This window comes from Rana temporaria, chromosome 13, assembly GCF_905171775.1.
Source record: "Rana temporaria chromosome 13, aRanTem1.1, whole genome shotgun sequence".
In the NCBI taxonomy this organism is placed as follows: domain Eukaryota; kingdom Metazoa; phylum Chordata; class Amphibia; order Anura; family Ranidae; genus Rana; species Rana temporaria.
Genome location: NC_053501.1, coordinates 47,257,553 through 47,280,923, shown reverse-complemented (window position 1 = coordinate 47,280,923; position 23,371 = coordinate 47,257,553). Strand labels below are relative to the sequence as shown.

Here is a 23,371-nt window from a genome sequence, read left to right as displayed (position 1 = left end):
CAGCGCCATGCTAGCACATATCAGGAGGGGATAATAATGCTGACGGGTGTATACTGATATATGTGTATATAATATGTGGGAGAAATAATAATAACACTAGGAGAGTCTTCATCATCCTAGGTGATATTGTCAGACTAATGATGATGACAAAATAATTAGGACCATGATAATGTCAGACTAAGAGAACTTCCAGTGGTACCGAAAGAAGTTTCCCCAGAAAACCGGGGACGTGCAGGGGGTGGGGGCGGTAGAAGGATGACCAGCATTCGGGGGAGAGTAGAAGGAGCAGCATCACAGAGGGCTGGAGGGGCGGGCAACCCCTCTCCGCTGCCTGCATGGGTACAGGAGAAGTATGTGGATGGACGGATGAGTGGGCGGGCGTCCCCCCTCTAAAGGATGCTGGCATGAGTCCAGGAGAGTAGATGGATGGCTTCCCCCTCTCCAATGATGCTCGACTTGAGCACCGGGAGAGGAACCGCCATGAGACTGCTGCAGCCGCTCTGCCAAACCGGAAGTAACCCAGGAAACCTGCCGACGCAGGATAACACAGAGGAGGAGGGATAAATACCCATCAGACTCCTCCTACAAATACAGGCTAGCCTGTGGCCAGCCTTCTTACACGCATATATATATATATTAGTGCTGTCAAACGATTAAAAATTTTAATCGCGATTAATCGCATTAATGTCATAGTTAACTCACGATTAATCTATCTAATTTATGACGAATTTCCCCACAAATATCGCACAATTCTGCAAGTGATTATAATTTATGATCGCTGTTTTCTAGCTGATCTAAAACCATTTTTGACATAAAGGGACACTTTTGGACAATCTACAGTTTTTCAGGCAGAAAGAATAGTTTTTATTTTATAAAAGTACATGTAGGACACTGGGCAGACCACTAGGGACAAGGGGGGTGTGTATTTTTTACATACAGTACTGTAATCTATAAGATTACAGTATACTGTGTGTATTGTGTTTGTTTACTTTTTTGAATTTGGCGCCGTTCTCCGCTCCCGTGCGTCGTAACGTCGCAGGGAACGGAGATCGGCGGCACACAGGCACTGTGAATCGAGCGAGGAGGACCCGCCGAGCGAGGAGGACCCGCCAAGCGAGGAGGACCCGCTCGATCACACAGCGGGGTGGCATCGCTGGATCCAGGGACAAGGTGAGTAACTTGCCTGTGAATCCAGCGAGAAGGTAAGCCGCGCCGCGCCGCTGCACACTCTGCACGTCCACCCCGAGCGCTCCCGCGTTAATCGCGCGATAAAAATATTGACGGCGTTAACATGGGTTTGCGTTAACGCAGTTAATATCGCGTTTAACGCACAGCCCTAATATATATATATATACACACACACACACACACACACACACACACACAGTAAAACCTTGGTTTGAGAGTGACTTGGTTTGAGAGTGTTTTGCAAGACAAGCAACATTTTTTTATTAATTTTGACTTGATATACAGGCGATGTCTTGATCTACAAATAACGTCATGCCACAACAGGGTATAGAAGAGAGGCACCTATAAGTGTAGCAATATGGTTACATTTAATGAAGGTACAACATTTAGCAACATTTTGCTACACTTGGAGGCGCCTCTCTTCTCTTTTATACTGGATTTTGCTTCTAATCCCCTTGTGGAGGCTTCCATTTGTCGATGGACATTTTATGGTTACACACACATTGCTATATTATTTTTATATGGACTATAAACTGAAGGGCTTATGAATAAATGGTTGTTGAACGAATTATTTGAGTTTCCATTATTTCTTATGGGGAAATTTGCTTTGATATACAAGTGCTTTGGATTACAAGCATCTTTCTGGAACGAATTGTGCTCGCAATCCAAGGTTTATAATATATATACTGTAGGTAAGCCCTTTGAGAATCTGGGCCAGTGTGTCCAAACTTTTGGTCTGTACTGTGTGTATATATATATATATATATATATATATATATATATATATACACTGGCTTCATATCTCTCTGGGACTCCAGAGGTCAGCGTGTTCCTCCTTCCCCTCCTCAGCCTGTCCACACATACTGCATGGGATTGGATTTACATCAGCAGCAGCAGCAGCAGCAGCTCCTCTTCCTCCTATTTTGTGTCTTCAGATGCACTGCCCTGCTTCCCCTGACAGCTGCAAAAGAGAGAAGAGAGAATTTTTTAGCAAGTAAGGCAATTTGGAGTGACATGCAAAGGATCCCTCCCCCTACACAGGCACTGATTAACCAGGAGATGCAATGGGCGCTAGGCAAAAACCCTGAGAATCCGAATTGGGAACAGAGCCCCCAGAAGAGGAGCAGCCAAGCCCGGATTGCACAAGGGGTAAGTGCCAAATCTACACATATGCTGCTGGAGCCTGGGCTGTGTGTTTGCTTGGAGCTCAGCAATGCTGCAGATCCCTCTGTTCCCTGTGCTGCCGAGATAATTGCTTGCTTGGAGCTCAGCATTACAGCTGATCCCCTGTGCTGCCTCTATGCACCCCCTTTATACGTGCTGTCTAGGGCATGATCCCCCTGTGCTGCCACTATACGTGCCATCCATGGCATCACCCCCCCTGTGCTGCCTGCCACTATACATTGCTTGGTTAGAGCTCAGCATTACAGCAGATCTCCCTGTGCTGCCTTTATACACCCCCCACTTTAGGTACCATCTGTGGCATGATCTCCCTGTGCTGCCTTTATACACCCCCCACTATAGGTACCATCTGTGGCATGATCTCCCTGTGCTGCCTTTATACACCCCCCACTATAGGTACCATCTGTGGCATGATCTCCCTGTGCTGACACTATACGTCCTCCACTATGCCTACCATCTATGGCATCATTCCCCTGTGCTGCCACTATACACCCCCCACTATGCCATCATTCCCCTGTGCTGTCACTATACACCCCCCACTATGCCTACCATCTATGGCATCACCCCTCTGTGCTGCCACTATACCCCCCACTATGCCCACTATCTATGCTATGATCTAAATGTGCTGCCACTATACACCCCCCACTATGCCAACCATCTATGGCATCATTCCCCTGTGCTGCCACTATACACCCCCCACTATGCCATTATTCCCCTGTGCTGTTGCTATACACCCCCCACTATGCCTACCATCTATGAAATCACCCCCTGTGCTGCCACTATACCCCCCCCCCCCCCACTATCTATGCTATGATCTAAATGTGCTGCCACTATACACCCCCCACTATGCCAACCATCTATGGCATCATTCCCCTGTGCTGCCACTATACACCCCCCACTATGGCATCATTCCCCTGTGCTGCCACTATACACCCCCCACTATGCCTACCATCTATGGCATCACCCCCCTGTGCTGCCACTATACCCCCCACTATGCCCACTATCTATTTTATGGCATGATCTAAATGTGCTGCCACTATACACCCCCACTATGCCAACCATCTATGGCATCATTCCCCTGTGCTGCCACTATACACCCCCCACTATGCCATCATTCCCCTGTGCTGTCACTATACACCCCCCACTATGCCTACCATCTATGGCATCACCCCCCTGTGCTGCCACTATACCCCCCACTATGCCCACTATCTATTTTATGGCATGATCTAAATGTGCTGCCACTATACACCCCCACTATGCCAACCATCTATGGCATCATTGCCCTGTGCTGCCACTATACACCCCCCACTATGCCTACCATCTATGGCATCACCCCCCTGTTCTGCCACTATACCTACCATCTATGCTATGGCATGATCTCAATGTGCTGCCACTAAACACCCCCCCACTATGCCAACCATCTATGGCATCATTTCCCTGTGATGCCACTATACACCCCCCACTATGCCTACAACCTATGGCATCACCCCCCTGAACTGCCACTATACACCCCCCACTATGCCAACCATCTATGGCATCACCCCCTGTGTTGCCACTATACACCCCCCACTATGCCTACCATCTATGGAATCGCCCCTCTGTGTTGCCACTATACACCCCCCACTATGCCTACCTGGCCTCTACCTTGCCACTATACACCCCCCCCCCCCCCTGCTGCTACTCTACATTACTTGGTTGGAGCTCAGCATTACAGCAGATCTCTCTATGCTGCCTTTATACACCCCCCACTACCATCTGTGGCATGATCACCCTGTGTTGTCACTATACATCCCCCCACTATGCGTACCATCTATGGCATCATCCCCCTGTGCTGCCACTATACATCCCCCCACTATGCCATCATTCCCCTGTGCTATATCTGTCTATCCCCTTTCTGTCATGATCCCCCTGTGCTTTCTATATCAATTCTCCACTATGTGTATAGGCTATGGCGTGACCCCCCTCTACAGACTAATATATATATATATATACACCACCACTTTGCGATGGCACGATCACCCACTACTCCCTCTGTATATGTTCCTTCCATGGCATGATCCCCCTGTACAGCCTATATATATCCTCCACTATGCGTATAGGCTATGGCGTGATCCCCCCTCCCCTCTTTTCCAGGTGAGATAGGGAGATCGCTGTGTGAATGACAATACCCCTGCAAAGTGGGGTCCCCCTCTGTTTATTTTAACCCTTTCAGAGCCGGTGCTGATCTCAGAGGATGCTGCATTATAAGACCAGATCTCCTCCCTCCCTGTGTCACTGCAAAGGGTTAATGAGGTCTTTCCCTTCATATCTAGCGTTACTGATTTAATTAGCGCAACCCTGGGCAGTGTGCAATGTGAATGTGAGAGTCAGCCTGGATTAACCCTGTCCTGGCTGTGGCTGCTGAAACCCACCCTGGGTTTAGGGGGATCTGTCTCCATTGGGGGAGGGAATCCAATGAACTCCTGCAGATCTGGCCATCGATCATGTGTATTAGGTTAACCCTTTACTAGAACACCCTTAATGTGGCTTGCACAGCTGTTCATGGATGTGAATTGATCATTAGATGCCTCCTAGCTAATGACCAACTCCCTGTGGGTGATCCCTGGTACAGGGGAGAGGAAAGCCCACTGAACTCATGCACAGCTGCCCATTGGTCATATCTGCCAGGTTAACCCTTCCCAGGAGCACTGGGCTTACTCAGCTGTTCATGGACAGTGTGAATTAACCCTTTAAACTGTGACCTAGTTAGGGGGATCCCTGGATGCTACTGGGAAAGGGGAACCATATGATCTCCTGCCTGCAGAACTGTCTAATGGTCATTATATTAACCCTTGAAGAGAGTGTCCTTAGAACTGGGGGAAGAAGGTAACCCACTGAACTTGTGCAAAGTTGTCCATTGGTCATCTGTGTTACATTGGGTAGGTTAACCCTTTACTAGGGCATTCTTAAAAGTTGGCTAACCTAATTGTTCATTGAAATGGTAAATTAACCCTTTGAACACTGTCCTAGTTAAAAGATAACCTAGGGTGATTCCTGGGTGCTACTGGGAAGGAGGTCGGTATGAACTCCAGCAGAACTGTTCATTGCCTCCTATGGGGGACATTTACTAAAACTGTTGCACCCAGAATCTGCTACAGCTGTGCAATTTAATCAATTAATCAGCTTTTAGGTTGTATTGTCAAAGCTTAATTGAACAAGCTGAAGTTAGTAGCTCATTGGTTACTATGCACAGCTGCACCAGATTCTGTGGGCACAAGTTTCAGTAAATATGCCCCTATGTTAACCTTAAACTAGAGTTTCCATAGGGCTAAGTTTGCTCAGCTGTTCATGAATTAACCCTTTAAACTTAGTCCTAGTTAACAGTTCACCCCCTCATTTTGGGCTGATCCCTGGAGATGTCTGTTACAGGTAAGAGGCCCCCCCCTGAACTCCTGCAAAGCTGTCTCTTGGTCATCTGTGTTGTATTAGTTAGGTTAACCCTTTACTAGGGCATTCCTGGAACTTGGCTAACCTAGCTGTTCATGCAAATTGTAAATGAACCCTTTGGATGTCGTTCTAGTTAAAAAGTTAACCTGCTGTTTTATTGTGATCCATTGGGAATGGCTGTTATTGGGAGGAAGGGGGGCCATATGAATTCCTGCAGAACTGTCCTTTTGTCATTGTGTCAGCTTAACCCTTCACTAGAGTGTCCTAAGAACAGGCTTGCTTGGCTGATTATGGGAATATAAATGAACCCATAATTAGCTGGTTTGTTTGACTATATATAACAAATGCACTGGAATGTGAGGCATCAAAAACACTCACTGTCACTTTACTGCACTGCTTGAAATGTTGACTGGGCATTAACCCTTTCTATATACAACCTGACTAGTTGCTGATGCCTGCTTATGATTAAATTGCATAATTCCTACGTGTGGCAGTTATAGCAAGCTCTGATCCATTTATTTGATTGACACATGTCAGTACTGGTGAAAATACACATAGTAATACATCCTCTAGCCAGCTTCCAGTTAGAGAAATTTGTGGATGTATGTTTTAAGCAGGGGCGGACTCACCATTTGGGCACTGCCCCTGGGGGGCCCCATCAGGGTTGCCAGCCTCAGTAAAACCATGGATAGTATGTAAAAATCTGTGTTTTTAAAAAAAAAAAATCCAAAGATTATAGCTGCCCCGCCTCTCCAGTACCTTTTCAGTGTGTGTATTCTGTGTGTATGTATATTGTGTGTCTGTGTATGTATACTGTATGTGTGTATACTGTGTGGCCCCATAATCTCCTATTGGGGGGGGGGGGTCCCCATAATCTCCTATTGCCCAGGGGGACGCATGAGTTGTCAATCAACCCCTGGTTTTAGGCCTCGTACACACGACCGAACATGTCCGCTGAAACTGGTCCACGGACCAGTTTCCGCGGACATGTCCGACCGTGTGTACGGCCTAGCGGACAGGTTTCCAGCGGACAAAAGTTTCTTAGCATGCTAAGAAACTTGTCCGCTGGAAACCTGTCCGTCGGACATGTCCGACGGTTAGTACCAGGGGTGTATTTAGGTTTTGTGCTGCCCTAGGCCTGGTGAAACTTGCGCACCCCCTACTTTATATATGACGCACCCCTTCCTTTTTAAGACCCGTCCTGTCATTTTCATGGGATGAGGACAGAGGGACGCAGTGGGATGATGACAGAGGCACAGGGTGGGATGAGGACAGGGTGGGATGAGGACAGGGGGACAGGGTGGGATGAGCACAGGGTGGAATGAGCACAGGGGGACAGGGTGGGATGAGCACAGGGGGACAGCTTTTTCGCCGCCCCCCACAAAGTGCCGCCCTAGGCCTGGGCCTTGTCGGCCTAGGCCATAATACATCGCTGGTTAGTACGACTCATCGGACATGTCCGCTGGTTATGACGTATAACCAGCGGCCCGAAATCCCGCGCATGCGTCGAATTGATTCAACGCATGCGTGGAAGCATTGAACTTCCGTGTTAGAGAACGTCGGTGTCTTCTACGTCACCGCGTTCTCTGTCCGCGGGGATTTTGGTCTGATGGTGTGTACACACATCAGACCAAAAGCTCCCAGCAGAAATGTCAGATGAAAACGGTCCGCGGACCGTTTTCATCGGACATGTTCGGTCGTGTGTACAAGGCCTTAAGCTTCTACTTTTTCAAATAACTATGCATTACCTTGTGTGATGACATGTATGAATAATGTAGGTCAGACAGTTACTTACTGCGCTACCATGTAGGTGGTATATTGCCAACCCACTCTATGTAGGCTGCATCGTACAACTAAAAAAACTACATATGCCAAATGGTTTCTAGAGCAGAGCTGTGTGTACAGAGGATGGGATTTGTACCGGGGGCTGTAATTATCTCTCCCAGAACATTATCTGTAGAATTCAGAATTTATTTTAATCCATTTAATCTCAATCTGCCCTTGGGCCAATGGGTTTTGGTTTATCTGAGTTTTGTTTAATCTTGGTAAAGGTGGCAAGGACCCAGACATAGAGGGATGGACATCCTTGCAGCATTGGTATTTCCCATGCATTAGCTAGCAGAACATGCTGTGCAATCAGGCCCTAGAAAACTGTAGCAAGTGGGATTTTCCTGTGCTGTCTGTGTCACAAGGCCTAACAACAGGCTTGCAGTTTGGTATTTTTAGCACAGTAGTAATATGCGCTGGAGTAAATATTTTTGTGACCTGTAGGTTTATGTATAGATGTTTATAAATGAAAAGTAACAGAACTATTGACTTCCTTTTTGTAAATAAATTTTATTTTTCAATATTATTTACTTGATCTCTGCCAGCAAGGTTTTCTGTAATTGATTTGTATCAGGTTTGTTCATTCAAGCAAAATGTTATGTGCAGTAACCCATAGCAAGCTGTCACTTCCCTCTTCACTGATCTCACAGGAGTAAGCTGAAATGTGATTGGTTCTTATGGGTTACTGCGCTTTTCATAGCACCGTTGGTCCTTGTACAGTTTTTTAAATAAGCCTGATACATGAGAAGTTTGAGCATTCATCTGTTTAATAGGGTGGGGGGGGGGCATTACATTTTTCACTGTTGTGCCGTGTGCTAAACTAATGCTGCGTACAGACAGTCGTTTTTTGTGATGAAAAAAAAACGACGTTTTAAAAAAACCTAATTTAAAATGATCGTGTGTGAGCAAAACGTCGTTTTATGTCTTCAAAAAAACGACAAAAAAAATTTGAACATGCTTACATTTTTTGTGTCGTTTTTCGAAACGTCGTTTTTTGTTTCACAGAATTGTTTCACAGTATTTATTGTCGGTAGAGACTTGCTCCAAACATTGATTATCCTTGTATCAGCTCCCTATACTGGATGTGCGGTATAAACTGTATGTAGCTGAGGCTGCACACAGCACTGTGTTTGGGGTTGGAGCTGAGACTTCTTGTCTCATACCCAAAACACAATGGAGTCTATTTGATCATCACTGAGCCATTCAGAGAAAGCAATATATTCTAGCAATGAATACAAATCTTCCTCTGACTGACTGAGTCAGAGAGGTGGGCTGATGATGTCACAACCTCTGACTCAGCCAATCAGAGTAATCTTTGTAGTCATTGCAAGAATACATTGCTTCCTCTGAATGGCTGAGCGCCGATCAGATACTGTACTGTGTTTCAGGTTTGAGACAGGAAGTCTCGGCTCCAACCCTGAACATAGAGTGGTATGCTGTATGGAGCCTCAGCTACATACAGTTTATTAGACATGTTCACAACAAAAATTTTCGTTGGTTTTTTTTTTGTTCCGTTTCGTCTCGTTCCGTAGATTCATAATTTTGTAAGACTCAAGTTTTCCTATTCGGACTCGTTCGCATTTCGTAAGACGAAAGTTTTTCTATTCGGACCCGTTCGTATTTTCGTAACAGTTTTATTTTCGTTTATACTGAATGATTCGTAATTCTGTCTAATTTATTTTCGTTGATTCGAAATTCGTAATTTTGTTAGATAATAATTTTCGTTTAATGGATTCGTAATTTAAATACATAGCAACACGCGGCTAATCCATATTAAGATATACTTTCTCTTAAGCCCGTACACACGGTCGGACTTTTTGCCAACGTGTGTGTACGCTCTATAGGACAAACTTTTTCGGTTTCAAAAGTCTGGCCAACTCCCTTCAGACAATAATTCACGGAAAAGTTTGTTTGAAGTCCGATCGTGTGTACGAGGCTTTACACTGTACAATGTGACTCAGCACAAAAGAGATAAGCTGATTGGCTAAGATATTAAGTAATCACTCACTAACTACACTGCCCAGTGCCCATTCGAAAGAATGATACAAGTACACAAATTTACAAACAAACGGATTTACAAAATACACAACAAATGAAAATACGAACAGACAAAGGATTTAAAATACGGAATGCAAATCGTTCGTTATAGATGTAATTTTCATTCTTTTGCTTTTTCGGTGTTTCGTATTTTAGTAAGATTGTCCAATCATACGTTCGTATTTTCGCTTGTTCGTTATTTTGCTTATTCGTAATTCCGGAATTTTCTTATTTTGGTTCTTTCGGATGTTCGAATTGATACGTATGTACGAATACTACCAAATTCGTACGAAAATCCATTCGTTACGAACGGAACGCACATGTCTACAGTTTATACCACACATCCAGTGGCCAATTAGAATTCATCAGGAACTGGCTGAAATTCAAAATGTGTATGGCCAGCCTTAAGCCTGGTACACACGGTACGATTGTTGGCTAACCAAGCGTCTGATTTTTGTCAAAAGGGCATGTGCCGGGATCTTGTCTTGCATACTGACGTTAGAAAATCGTCGTGCCACAAACACGAATGTAGTGACGTACTACGAGGAATTTCAGCTCTTGAGCCCTTTGGGAAAAATTTTATAAAATGGCAAATGGTATGTGTTACTATTGTGTTACTTAACCACTTCAATACTGGGCACTTTCACCCCCTTCCTGCCCAGACCAATTTTCAGCTTTGAGCGCTTCCACTCTTTAAATGCCAAATACTCAGTTATGCAACACTGTACCCAAATTAAATTTGTATCAATTTTTGTCAGACAGGTGGAGCTTTTTTTGGTGGTATTTAACCACCACTGGGGGTTTTATTGTTTACTAAATAAACAAAAATACACAAAAAATTCTTCTTGGTTTCTGTTATTTTGAAAATATTTCTTCTTCACTGATGAGGCTGCACTGAGGGGCGCTGATGAGACGGCGCTGATGAGGCGGCACTGATGGCAGGCCTTAACTGATGGGCACTGATGAGGCTGCACTGATGTGCATTGATGGACACTAATGAGGCTGCACTGATGGGCACTAATGAGGTACTGAAGGATACTGATTAGACGCCATTGATGAGGCAGCACTAATAGGATGGCACTAACGAAACGGCACTGATAAGGTGGCGCTAATAAGTTGCACCGATGAGTAGAATCTCATGAGGCGGCACTGATCGGCAGCACTGGTGGGCACTGATGGGCAGCACCGATGGCCACTGATAGAGGCAGCACTGATGAGCTGTACGGATGAGGCTGAACTGTTAGGGGCACTGATGATTAGACTTGACAAATAAATGTGTTTCATTTAGTTTAGATTCGTTATTCTAGTTATTTCATTTAGTTAAGTGTGGTTGATTCGTTCAATTCATAGTCAGGATTTTATTTGAATTTACAGATTTTATTGATTTTGAGTTTTTTTTTTTTTTTTTTTTTAAAGCAGATAACTGATTGCTGTGATTGGACTTACCATCACATGGTAAAGGGCCACTGTGATTGGCCCTTTACACCAATCTGTAAACAGCTGAGTCCAAAGTGATGCAAGCACGTGATAGGATGTCCATGGGCGGGAAGATGTTAAAGTGGAGTTCCACCCATAAATATAACATTACATCAGTAGTTTAAAAAAAAATGTCATTAGTCCTTTACGAATTTTTTTTTTTTTTAGATGCCTTCAAAGTGTTGTTGCTAGGCAGAATAGTTAATCTTCCCACTTCCTGCACCTAGGTGCTTAAGCTTCCTAACCTACACCGCACAGACTCCTGGGAATGTAGTGGGTGTAACTTTCCAGGAGTCTGTGCACTCCCCAGTCTCAAAGAATCATGTGACTTGGACAGCACAGGTGCTGAAACCTGATCTGACACTGCTTGTTCAGCACTGAGCATGTGCAAGGCTGAAATCCAGGAAGTCATACAGTCTGGCTTCATGATGCCCACACTTAAGATGGCCCCAGTCAATTTCTATTTTATAAAGTGTCTAAATGCTGTAACAACCTAACAAAACGGACCTTAGTTTACAGAATAACTTTACTAGAATACATTAAGCTTGTGTATTACAGGGGTATTTATATTTAAAAAGTGAAATTGTGGCTGGAACTCTGGTTTAAGCAATTTTTCTTTTTTTGGAATAATTTTTTTGTTTATTTTCATTACCCGTGTATTTGGGTTTCCCTTACCAGTGCACTGTTTTAATTCTTCACTAATTGAGTGCGACTCCGAGCAATTATGACCCCATAGACTTCAATGGAAACGCACCAAAAATGCATCTTCATGCAATGGGACACATTTTGATGTGATTTCACAGCTTTTTCCCCTTGTCACAGCAGATGTTCTTATCGTTGGTCAAAACCAAACAGAGGCATGGAAATCCCATCAAAAACGTGTCAAAACACAATTAAGTTACACTACATAATTGCACTGAAAGTCGGATCAAATTGCAGCCACGGTAGTGTGAACCTAGCCTTACTAGGAACATTGTGGCATTCACATAATTACATAGATAGCAGAGAAGTTCTTATTTTGATACCTCAAGCTCTAGTGGATTGCAGCTGTACAGGGGAACCTTGTGGAAAAGCTGAGTCACTTGTTATTGCCTTTCTGACCGCTGTGTTCAATCAGCCAAACCTAAGAATACTGGGTCTTCTATAAACACTGATAAAGAAAAGTGTGTAGGTGCTGCCATTGTAACCAGTCATGTTCCAGTTGCTATTTTATTGTGCAGGTTAGAAAATGAAAGTGTATACTTCATTGGTTGATCTGTAGCAGCACAAATCCTTCTTTTCTCACTGCTCTCATTCACTAAACAGTGTTGTGACTGTGAAGGAATATGACAAGTAAGGGCAGCATTGGTTTATTTATGATGGATACTAATAGCTAGATTCATAAAGATTTACGCCGGCGTAACTCTGAATCTGCGCCGTCGTAAGTTTAAGTGTATTCTCAAACTAAGATACACTTAAACCTATCTAAGGGTGCAATATTTAGGCTGGCCCCTAGGTGGCGCTTCCGTTGAGTTCGGCATAGAATATGTAAATGCATAGATATGCCGATTCACGAACGTACGTGCGCCCGTCGCAGTAAAGATACGCTGTTTCCGTAAGAGATACGCCGCGTAAAGATAAAGCTGCCCCCTAGGAGGCGTAGTAAATGTTAAGTATGGCCGGCGAAAATTTTTTGCGTAAGTCGTCCGTTAATATGCTGGACATAATTTAGGTTCACGTCGAAACCAATACGTCTTTGCGGCGTACTTTGGAGCAATGCACACTGGGATATGTACACGGACGGCGCATCACGTCGGGTCACGTCAATCACGTCGGGTCACAGTTAATATACATAAAACACGCCCCCCCACATCCTCATTTGAATTAGGCGCGCTTACGCCGGCCAATTTACGCTACGCCGCCGTAACTTAGGAGGCAAGTGCTTTGTGAATACAGCACTTGCCTATCTAACTTACGGCGGCGTAGTGTAAATGCCATACGCTACGCCTGCCTAACGTTGCGCGCCCCTACCTGAATCTAGCTATAAGTATACTCAGTGCAGGTGGACATGTCCTAGTAATGGCGAACCTTGGCACCCCAGATGTTTTGGAACTACATTTCCCATGATGCTCAACTACACTGCATAGTGCATGAGCATTATGGGAAATGTAGTTCCAAAACATCTGGGGTGCCAAGGTTCGCCATCACTGTATAATCTAGGCAATGTCAGTGGTACCATTTACTATAGAGATATTTTTTTATGTATGCTAGAGAGGTTGGCTTTTGTTGAATTTATATAATATATAAATGTGAAATTATGTGCAGCGCTCAAAACATGGAAATAAATATGTATACAAACTAATATACACTGTGCAATGACCACTAATTGAAAATGAAAAACGAATACAGTGGAGCCTCGGATTACGAGCATAATCCGTTCCAGAAGAATGCCTGTAATCCAAAGCACTTGCATATCAAAGCAAGTTCCCCCCCCCCATAGAAGTGAATGGAAACAAAAATAATTGTTCCACATTGACTTCTATGGCATGTAATACAGCATGTGGCCAGAGGGGGGGCACCGTAGAGCCTGGGAAAAACTTGGGGGCAGCTTGGCTGATCTGAGTGATTCTGAGTATTTCCGTATGGCTCCGAACCATTCCAAGTGTCACCGACGCCCCCCTCACCTCTGGCCAAATGCGGTACTGTACTGCACACCCCATTAGCTTGAATCCTGTTAGTTTTGCAAGACAACACTCGCAAACCGAGTCAGAATTAAAAACAAAAAAGTTGTTCATTATTCAAAACGCTCGTTGACCGCGTTACTCGTAAACCAAGGTTCCACTGTAATAATGAAAATAAGATGTGAAATTCACACCCAAACTAAAATCCATGTGCCATCCTACAAAAGTTATTTTAAAACATAAACATAGCAGTCTTTAAATAAACATTGAAAACAAATTGTGTAACTAGAGGTGGGATTCCACGTGACATAAATGTTGAGGTGAGGACACAGACAATAGAACCACCACCGGTTAGTGAGGAGGCTTAGTGAGAGGACTCAAATGGGCATATGCTCAGTGAGCCAACAAGGCTTATGGTGCAACCCAAAGTTCGACAAACCCCCGGGCGCCAGTTTGCAATTGCGACTAGAATTAGCGGCTTGGCGTTTGGGGGCGGCACAGTTGGGGTATCCTGTGCCTCCGTGCGCCCCCCCGCTGCACGATCAGGTTGGGCTGCGCCAGCCGGTAATTGAGGCTACGGCTTTGTGGGCCTTCTGCAGGCCTATGTTTCCTTTTGTGATATGGCGCCATCTTGTGGTGGCCGTTGGTATGACAAGACAATCAGCAATGCTAATGAAGCTTCCCCTGTCTGTTTTCACTGCCATCTCCTTCCCTCTAATTAGAACCCCCCAAATATATATATATATATATATATATATATATATATATATATATATACAATTATATTTTTTTTTTTTTTACTCTAATATCCTAGAGAATAAAATATTGGTTGCAATACTTTCTATCACACCGTATTTGGCAGCTGTCTTACAAGCGCACTTTTTTTGGAAAAAAATTCACTTTTTTTATTAAAAAATAAGACAAGAGTAAAGTCAGCCCAATTTTTTTATTCTGTAAAAGATAATGTTACGCAGAGTAAATTGATACCCAACATGTCACGCTTCAAAATTGCGTCCGCTCGTGGAATGACGACAAACTTTTACCCTTCAAAATCTCCATTGGCGACTAAAAAATTCTCGCTCGCACCGATACCTCACATGTGTGGTTTGAACACCGCTTTCATATGTGGGCGCTACTCACATATGCGTTCGCTTCTGCGCACGAGCTCCGCAGGACAGGGCGCATTCTTGGCTCCTAACTTTTTTAGCTGGCTCCTAGATTCCAAGCAAATTTGTCAAGCCCTGGTGCAACCACCAACATATGGGACCACCACATCTGGGTTCCAGATCAAGTTGTAAGGCAATCCAATTAGTCAAGAGATTTCACCATGAAGCGGTCTTCAGAAGCAGCCAGCTTGTCAGACCAAATCCTCTCAAGTATTGAAAATAGCATGACCAAAAAAATAAAATTACTCCACATGGTGTGAATCCGTATAAACTTAACATTTGTTTAAAAAAGATTAGAAACCCTCACATTTAGAAAGTGGATCAAGCGCTTAAAATTGAAGTTTGTGGGTAACGCAATGACATCAGCAGGGCATACTTTTTCACAGGACTGTATATATGTATATTTATGTATGTATGTATGTATATATTGTTGAATTTCTAATCTGCGCTGGAATTTAGTTCAGTGTAGAAATGTCCTTTTATAGGAAATACAACCGAGACATTTTGGCTTGCGAACAGCCTAGCTTCAGTCTTAAGCCCAGGCTCTCACCGAGCTGCGGGAATGAAGCCGTGCGCGTTCAGCTGATTTCACTCCCGCATGTCAGTCCCGATTTCAGCCGCAATTTCAGAGACATCTGTGCAGGTTTCTGCACAGATGCCAATGTAAATTACAGCCCGAAATCGCAAAAAGTAGTACAGAAAACACTTTTTGAAATTAGGGCAGTGCCATTGACGGCAATTGATATGTCAAAACGCATGTCAAATTGTTCCAGTGTCAACCAGGGCTTAAATAGAACTGATGGTTGGGATGAAAACGATGAAGTGGGATGATGGTTTTCTATTGACTATTTAACACCCTTTAGTTGATTTTTTTTTCCCTGGATGTTCTTGTAATTCAGAGGGTTCATCAGTCCCATGGTCCATCTCTCCTTTTTCTTTCATACCCCTTCTCACCCCTCATATATTCTTTTTTCGTTACACATTCTCTACCTCTTTCATTTATATTGGTGATCTGGCCATACTGTGACTTTAGGTGCATGGGCGTCCGCTCATAGGGTTAAGGGGGGGCGAGTGACCCCCCCTGGAATCGGCAAGGGTCTGCCATGCTCGCATCTGTAGCTGTGCTGACTCTCTGTGTTTGTGCAGTCGGCTCCACAGCTGTTGCAAGATCAGTGTCACAGAGCTTACAGAGCTCTTCACTGCCACCTCTGGCCGCTTCCTGTATGTGCGCCCTCGTGTTTGCTTTGCTGCCTGTAATGTATTTTCAAAGGGACATGTGGAAACAGGACTTGGGAGAAGGAAGACCACCGTGACCTTACAAGTGGGGGCTGTGAGTACAAGTGAAGGGAGGAGGCTGTTTGTGTACAGGGGGGGGGGGGGGCTGACATATATACAGATGAGAGGGACAGCTAAGTGCATACAGGTATGATCAGTGAAGGGGGGTGCCAGATATAGGAAAGATCATATCATCTGTCCTGTCCTGTATACAGCTATATACATCCATCTTCGTTCCTGTATTTCTCCATCATCACTGACTGCAGATATACATCATCTGTCCTGTATATAGAGCTGTATATACCCACCTTCCTTCCTCTATATACCAATACCATCCACCCCTTCTATGTACACATACTGTACACCCTCTGTATTGTACATTTGATCAGCACAGTGAGGCTGCATATCATGGGCACATGCCTGCGCTTTATGGGATAATGACTAAGCCCCTCCCCTCCCCTTCATGACATTGTCAAAGAAGCAGAGCATAGGTGACCGTAAAATTATGCCCCCCCCCTGGAAAAAGTTCTGCGGACGCCCATGTTTAAGTGATTAAAATTTTCGTTTGTGATTGTATTTTTGGTTGACACCAGGACTTTTGATGTCTCTGTGGTTAACCATTTGTTTTTTTAATGTGTAATAACTTGAAATATATATTGAATCAGAAAAGAAAACTATAATAAAAATGTATATACTCTGCCGCAAAATGCTAGTTGCTTGAAGCTGGCCATAGATGGGTCATTCCATCCACCTCACCACACAGGCAAGGGGGATGGAAGAATCCCATCCCCCAATTTCTCTATCTACCTCACTTGTGTAAGATGAAGGAATCCGTTTATTTCTTTTTTCCATTCAACCCTCTGGTTGGAAAAAAGAAAATAACTCATCTGTGACAAGCTTTAGGCAACAAGCATTTTAGGTAGAAGGTCAACAGTAGTAGAGATTATTATTATTATTATTATTATCCACTTACGGACTGCCCACCCTTACCGAGGCAGGGTGGCCGCTCTGCGCCAGATCACGTACCTAGTAGGTGATCTGACACCTCTGGGTCTGGGACGCATGAGCAGCCGGCAGCCCACGTCCGCTGTGATCACACACAGCGGGAGACCAGTGGCGGGTATCACAGACTATATGTCCGCCGGCACCCGCCGATTGCACATGGCACAAGCAGAACAACAATGTGCCTATGTACACAAGGCAGATTGTCTTTTTGTCAGAAGGGAAGGTATCTGATAAGGTATTGGATCTTTGCCTTCCCCTAGTCAAAGCACCTCCCACACAGTTGGTAGGCACACAATTACCCTTTGATCGTCCCTGATGTGTCATTATTACAGTGACGTCCATTTTTTTTAGCACTGATCACTTTATTAGTGTCACTGGTCCCTAAAAAGTGTCAGGTGTTCAATTTGTCCGCCGCAATATTGCAGTCCCGCTACAAGTTGCTGATTGCTGACATTACTAGTTAAGAAAAAAAAAATATCCCATAGTTTGTAGTTGTAGACTCTTTAACTTTTGCGCAAAACAAATCAATATACGGTTATTGTGATTTTTTTTTTTTTACCAAAAATATGTGGCAGAATACATATTGGCCTAAACTGATGAAGAAATTCGTTTTTTTTTTTTTCATTGAATATATTGTAAAAAATATTGTTTTTTCTTTTAAAGATTGCCTGTCTTTTTTTTGTTTAAAGTGTAAAAAAAAAAAGAATCACAGAGGTGATCTGTAACGGAATGACCCGGGACAAACAGAGACTTTGGAAGGATGAGGGGTACTCCTGTGCCAGCGTCATTAATAACTCTTATGTCTAGGGTCACCTTATGTCCGATAGGGCCATAGGGTGACTGAGAAATTATATCCTAAATTACAGGACAGGGGACATTACTGATAGCTCATATTGCAATTGGAGATATTGCAAAGTGTTGGTTTATTCTATGACTCATCTCTCTGTGTAGACTGTTGACATGTTAAATGTGGCTGGCTCTTGAAAGGCCTTTCATTGTGTGATAACACTGTTTAAAGCCTATTGATGCTCAGAGGTGTGAATACCTTTCATGCGGAGACAGAACGTCTGTCTAAAGATGTGGATTGAGAAGAAATCATTGTGTGATGGTGTTTTGTTTGAATTCTGTTAGGAATGTGACTTCTCAGGTGGAGTGATTAGATCATGATAATTATAGCCCGGCACCGAGATGTCTGGACTGTTTAGCAATTAGCCATTTGAAGGTGTATTGAAGCCCCCCCAGGGTGTGATGTGTGGGTGGAGAATTTGATTGTTCCTTTCATGCTTAAACTGTATATAAACTTGAGAGCTAGCCATTAAAGTTGTCTTGCATTTGAAACCAGAACACAGAGCTGTGTGTCTCGTGTCTGGGGGGAATTCTTATGGGTCGTGTTTGCCTGATTGTGGAGTGTCGATAAGCTGTCGTGGGTTGATGGAAGGTCGTAAACGGTAGTGACCGTTACATGATCAAATACCACTAAAAGAAATTTCTATTTGTGGGTGGAAAAGGACAAACATTTTATTTGGGTACAGTGTCGCACGACTGCACAATTGTCAGTTAAAGTATAACGCAGGGCCAGATTGCAAAAAAAAAGGCATGGTCATGGGGGTAAATCTTCCGGAGATCAAGTGGTTAAACAGAATTTATAAAATGAAATATAGTGATTTTAGTTTGTGGTGCTCAGATACAGTTTAGTTCCATTCAACTTCAATTTTCTAACGCAAAATTAATTTGGGAACACATTAGCACAATTGTTTCAAATCAGCAGGTCAAGTGGTGCATTTTGTGTGTTTATTTGTTCGCATTACCCTTTGGGACTGTTTTTTACAGCCAAAGCAAAATTCATCATTTTGTGAGATTGTATAGCCAAACAGCGACTGTCCGCCTCTTTTCTTTGTTGCACCGCAGTTGTGGCACGTATTTAGCAATGAACTTCCAAACTGTGGCAGAACTGAGATGTACACTTTTTTCAATGAGTGAAGATATGTTAACTTTCAAAGCTGCTATATTATTACTCAAAATGCATTTAAAAAAATTCCCTAAATTGCACAAGCATCGGATTAAAAACTAGAAAGCAGAGTTCCACCCACTTTTACAAGGTGGTCTTAAACTAAAGACCACCCCTCGTTTTTGGCTATCTATTTAAAAAAAAAAATTTCCTACCTTTTTAGAAGTACTGAGTGTACTTCCGTCCTAGGCCGGCCGTTGCATCCTTTTTTGCAAGCCCTCTGCCTTCTGGGACTTGTGTCCCCCACAAAAGACGAGCTGGCCATTCGCAAAGCGCAGAGCGACTTGCGCATGCACAGTAGGAAGCCAAGTGTGAAAGCCTGAAGGCTCCATTGCCGCTTTCCCTTAGTTGGAATGGTGGCGCCTGCACCTGGATGAATCGGCCTTGGGCGGCCAACATTGCGGGCTCCCTGGACAGGTAAATGTCCTTATTAAAAGTCATCAGCTACAGTACTTGACTTTTAAGAAAAAACTTTTGCGGCTTTAAACAAAAATCCAGTTTTCATGAATGTTCCCCTTTGTTTTGTGATAGTCACTGGTAACATGTGTCGGACCTGTGCAGAAGCTGAGATTTGACATTTAGTCTGATGATCTTTATAAGCTACAATTGTAGGCAAAGACAAGGAACAAGATGACAAGAGGTAGTTAAAGTGTCATTAAACCCTTTTCCTATTTCATATAATTCCTCCCCTATTTCCATACGGTAAGCAACATCTGAAAATACTGATTGGCTTAGGCCAGGATACAGCGTTGAACACCCGTGATGTAAAAGGTGGCAGCTTACCAGAATTTATTGGCCTCCAAACTAATGGAAAAGCCAAGGAGCTGTAGGGAACACCCTTTCCCAAATATATCCACAGTGGTGCTGGTAGTCCTGGCATGCTCCAAATCAAAATCCCATACACAATATATGCATAATTAAATATAAAAGATTAAAGCGCGATTTTGTATAAAAATAGCTATTTATTTGTGTAAAGGAAATACACTCACATATCCACATTAAAAGCGAGCATGTAATCGCATAAAGGAAGCTGCAGCGATGACCAACGACCTAGTAGCAAGTGGCCAAAGAATGTGGTGACGTAACTTCTGGTCCTACCCAACGCATTTCATCATATGGTTTTAATAGCTCATTTTAAAAACCGTATTAATAGCATGTATAGATATAAAACAGGAATAGAACAGAAGGGTTCATGTATTTTTATATGCCGTATTCTAAGTTATTTCAGAGTCTACCCTAAAGTCATAATCAATATGTCTTACACTTTTTATTTTTATTTTTACATATTTTTGTTATTCTCTTTTAAAAAAGATAGATTTTTAGATTTTCCTGTAGAGTGCTGATGTCCAACCTGCAGCCTTGGTGCTGCATACGGCCAGTAGTCTGTATTTCCCTCACTTGGGTGCTTACTGATAATGAAAACATATTTTTAGACTGGATTCTGGTAGTTATATGATTTGATTTGATTCTTTCACACTAACTTTTTTTTCTGTCCATCCCTATTTCTTTGCATTACGTTCCCTGAATATTATGTGCAGCTCTTTGGTGATGTTGGGGGCAATGCTGCATCCTGGCCTAGGGCAGCACTTTGCAGGGTGGCAGCACGGACAGTGCCCCCGCCGGCTTGCGCTACACTGCAAATTAGTTTAGCGCCCCCATAAATCGGCTGCACTGCTTCCATTATGTGGGCGGTTGGCATTCTGCAACTGTGGGGGGGGGGGGGCGTTACTTCAATTTTTTTACCATCCCTGTTCCATTGCAGAGATTTCCCTTCACTTCCTGTCCCATAGCCAGACAGGAAGTGAGAGGAAATCTATGCAAATTAAGGGAATCCATTGTGCCCCCCCCCCCAGGCCATCAGAACTAGTGTCCCCACTTGAAAATTTCAGGGTGGGTCTTAAACTGCAAGGGGTGTGGCCTTGACAGGAAGGGGTGGGTCATATTTAAATTAGGGGGTGCATGAGTTTAGTCAGGCCTGGGGCAGCACAAAACCTAAATACATCCCTGGTTGGGGGCTACAGTTGATGCCAACCACATCAAGAAAGTTGACCACTACTGCTGGAGGGAGCTCTTAGTGGCTCGGTGCAATTGGTCTTTCTGGGAACGGACCCATATTGGGTCACTGGGCAGGTGAATGTAAACAGTTGTGCATCCCCTTACATCCTTCTACCTCAGATCTTTCACATTTATGGTATAAAAAAGCAAAAAAGGGTGCAAAGCTATTTTTTTGGCCTAGAAGGAGTTGGAGGTAAATGAATGCATGTCTCTTTACATCTGCCTGACTATAGAGAATAGCCTCATACATGATCGGATTTCCATCAGACAAATCCGGGGATTTTTGCCTGAAGGGCGTTGGCCGTGTACTTGTTCTGCATAAAGACGGCAGAACTTTTTCAGCCAACGTTCACGAAACAACGTGTTTTTTCTGCTCTTTAGCGCCACCCTTTGGGCAACTTCTGCTAATGTTGTCTTTTGGTTAGCATTGATTCGGAGCATGCGTGTTTGTACTTTGGATTTTAGTCCGATGGACTTGTGTACACACGATCGGATAATCCCACGTAACAGATTTATTGTCAGACAGTTAGTGAGCATGAAGAGCCAACATTTGTTGTCGTTAATTCTGCCAACAATTGTCTGATGGAGCGTACACATAGTCTGATTATCCTACACAACACGTCCATCAGACAATTATTGTCATAAAATCCGATCATGTTTATGGGACTTTACATTGAACTTCTGACAGGCGGATCTGATCGAACCACTTGTGTGAAAGGTCCCTAAGAATTTCTGTGTCCCACAATGAACTCTGAGAAAAGGATTTCCGGAAAATACTAAAATCGTATTTTTACGTTTTTATCGCAAACCTGATCTTGAGGTTGTTCCTCATAGGACATAGATCCCAAGCATTTCATTGGATTCATGATTCATGTCACACAGCTGCCATGTCCATCTACTTGTGCTAAACTCTTGTTTACTTGGGGATTCAAATATAGCCTGTACGCCATGCTCTTCCCTAAATAAGGCAAGACAAGCAGCAACTGAGTACTAGCACGGTGTGAGGTTACTACACAGGGGAAGGGAGGGTTCTGTCCTCTACATTCATTCTGCTCATCTGAGGTTGTCTTATTGTGACCGATATATTTGCAGGGATATCTCTATGTCAGCTGGAAGAGTGCACAGTTTATATAAACGCTTTTATATTAAGTGCTCTAACTTTTAAAATGGCATGCTCTCACTATGCAAACTATGCCCGTTAATTATGTAACTTAATAGTTGTTCAGTAGCGGCGTGATATTACTAGCTGGTGTTCTTTGCAGCTGTTAAAGCAGAACGAATGGCAACATTTTTCTTCATTTTATATTGTTATTTTATATTGTTATACCCAGGGGTCAAGTCCTGGGGAAAAAAGTGTGGGAACTCCCACCCAAGATCCACTCCCCCACCAAAAAAAAAAAATGATACGCTCATATGCATAATTACTAAACCGCATGTTTTTTTTCTTTTTTTCGATCCACTGTACCTTAGTAATCCTTTATGTTACTGACCGCTTCCTGTATATGGATTCATCAGGTAGTGTGTGGGTATTCCGTCACTTCCTCGATGCCGCAATGCCTCCTGGGAGCTTTTATCATTGGTCCCAGGAGACATTGCGGAGGTCTGCCGCGAGTTATCGCGGGATTTAGAAAGAAGCAAGTTCTTTCTAAATCCCGCGAAAAACTTGCGGCAGACCTCCGCAATGTCTCCTGGGAACAATGACAAAAGCTCCCAGGAGACATTGCGGAATCGAGGAAGTGACAGAATACCCGCACACTACCCGATGAATCCATATACAGGAAACGGCCAGTAACATAAAGGATTACTAAGGTTTGCCTGCCCCTGACTGTGACTTGAGCTGGGCATCGCCGCTTAGTGAAGGATCAGCTCAGACGGCTCGGCTGCTCTCGGCTGCTCTAGTCCTGCAAACTGAGTTCCTGCTGTGAAAAAAGTGCAGGAACTCCGTTCCCGCAGGACTTGCGCCCTGGTTATACCCTCCTGTAATTTTCTTTTTTGCCATCTGTGTCCTGTTGAAGAGATTTCCCCTTAATTCCTGTCCCATAAAAAGAGGAAGCAAGAAGAAATTT

The 23,371-nt window shown here is 43.7% G+C and overlaps 1 protein-coding gene across 3 annotated transcripts in view; it reads left to right on the top strand.

Moving 5' to 3' along the window:
• Positions 1-2,011: 2,011 nt before the first annotated feature.
• SLC8A3 (solute carrier family 8 member A3) overlaps positions 2,012-23,371 on the top strand; it is a 319,194-nt gene continuing 297,834 nt past the window's right edge. For all 3 annotated transcript variants that reach the window (XM_040333389.1, XM_040333388.1, XM_040333387.1), the window contains exon 1: positions 2,012-2,337. The gene's annotated coding sequence lies outside the window, so the exon portion shown is untranslated. The remainder of the gene's footprint in view (positions 2,338-23,371) is intronic.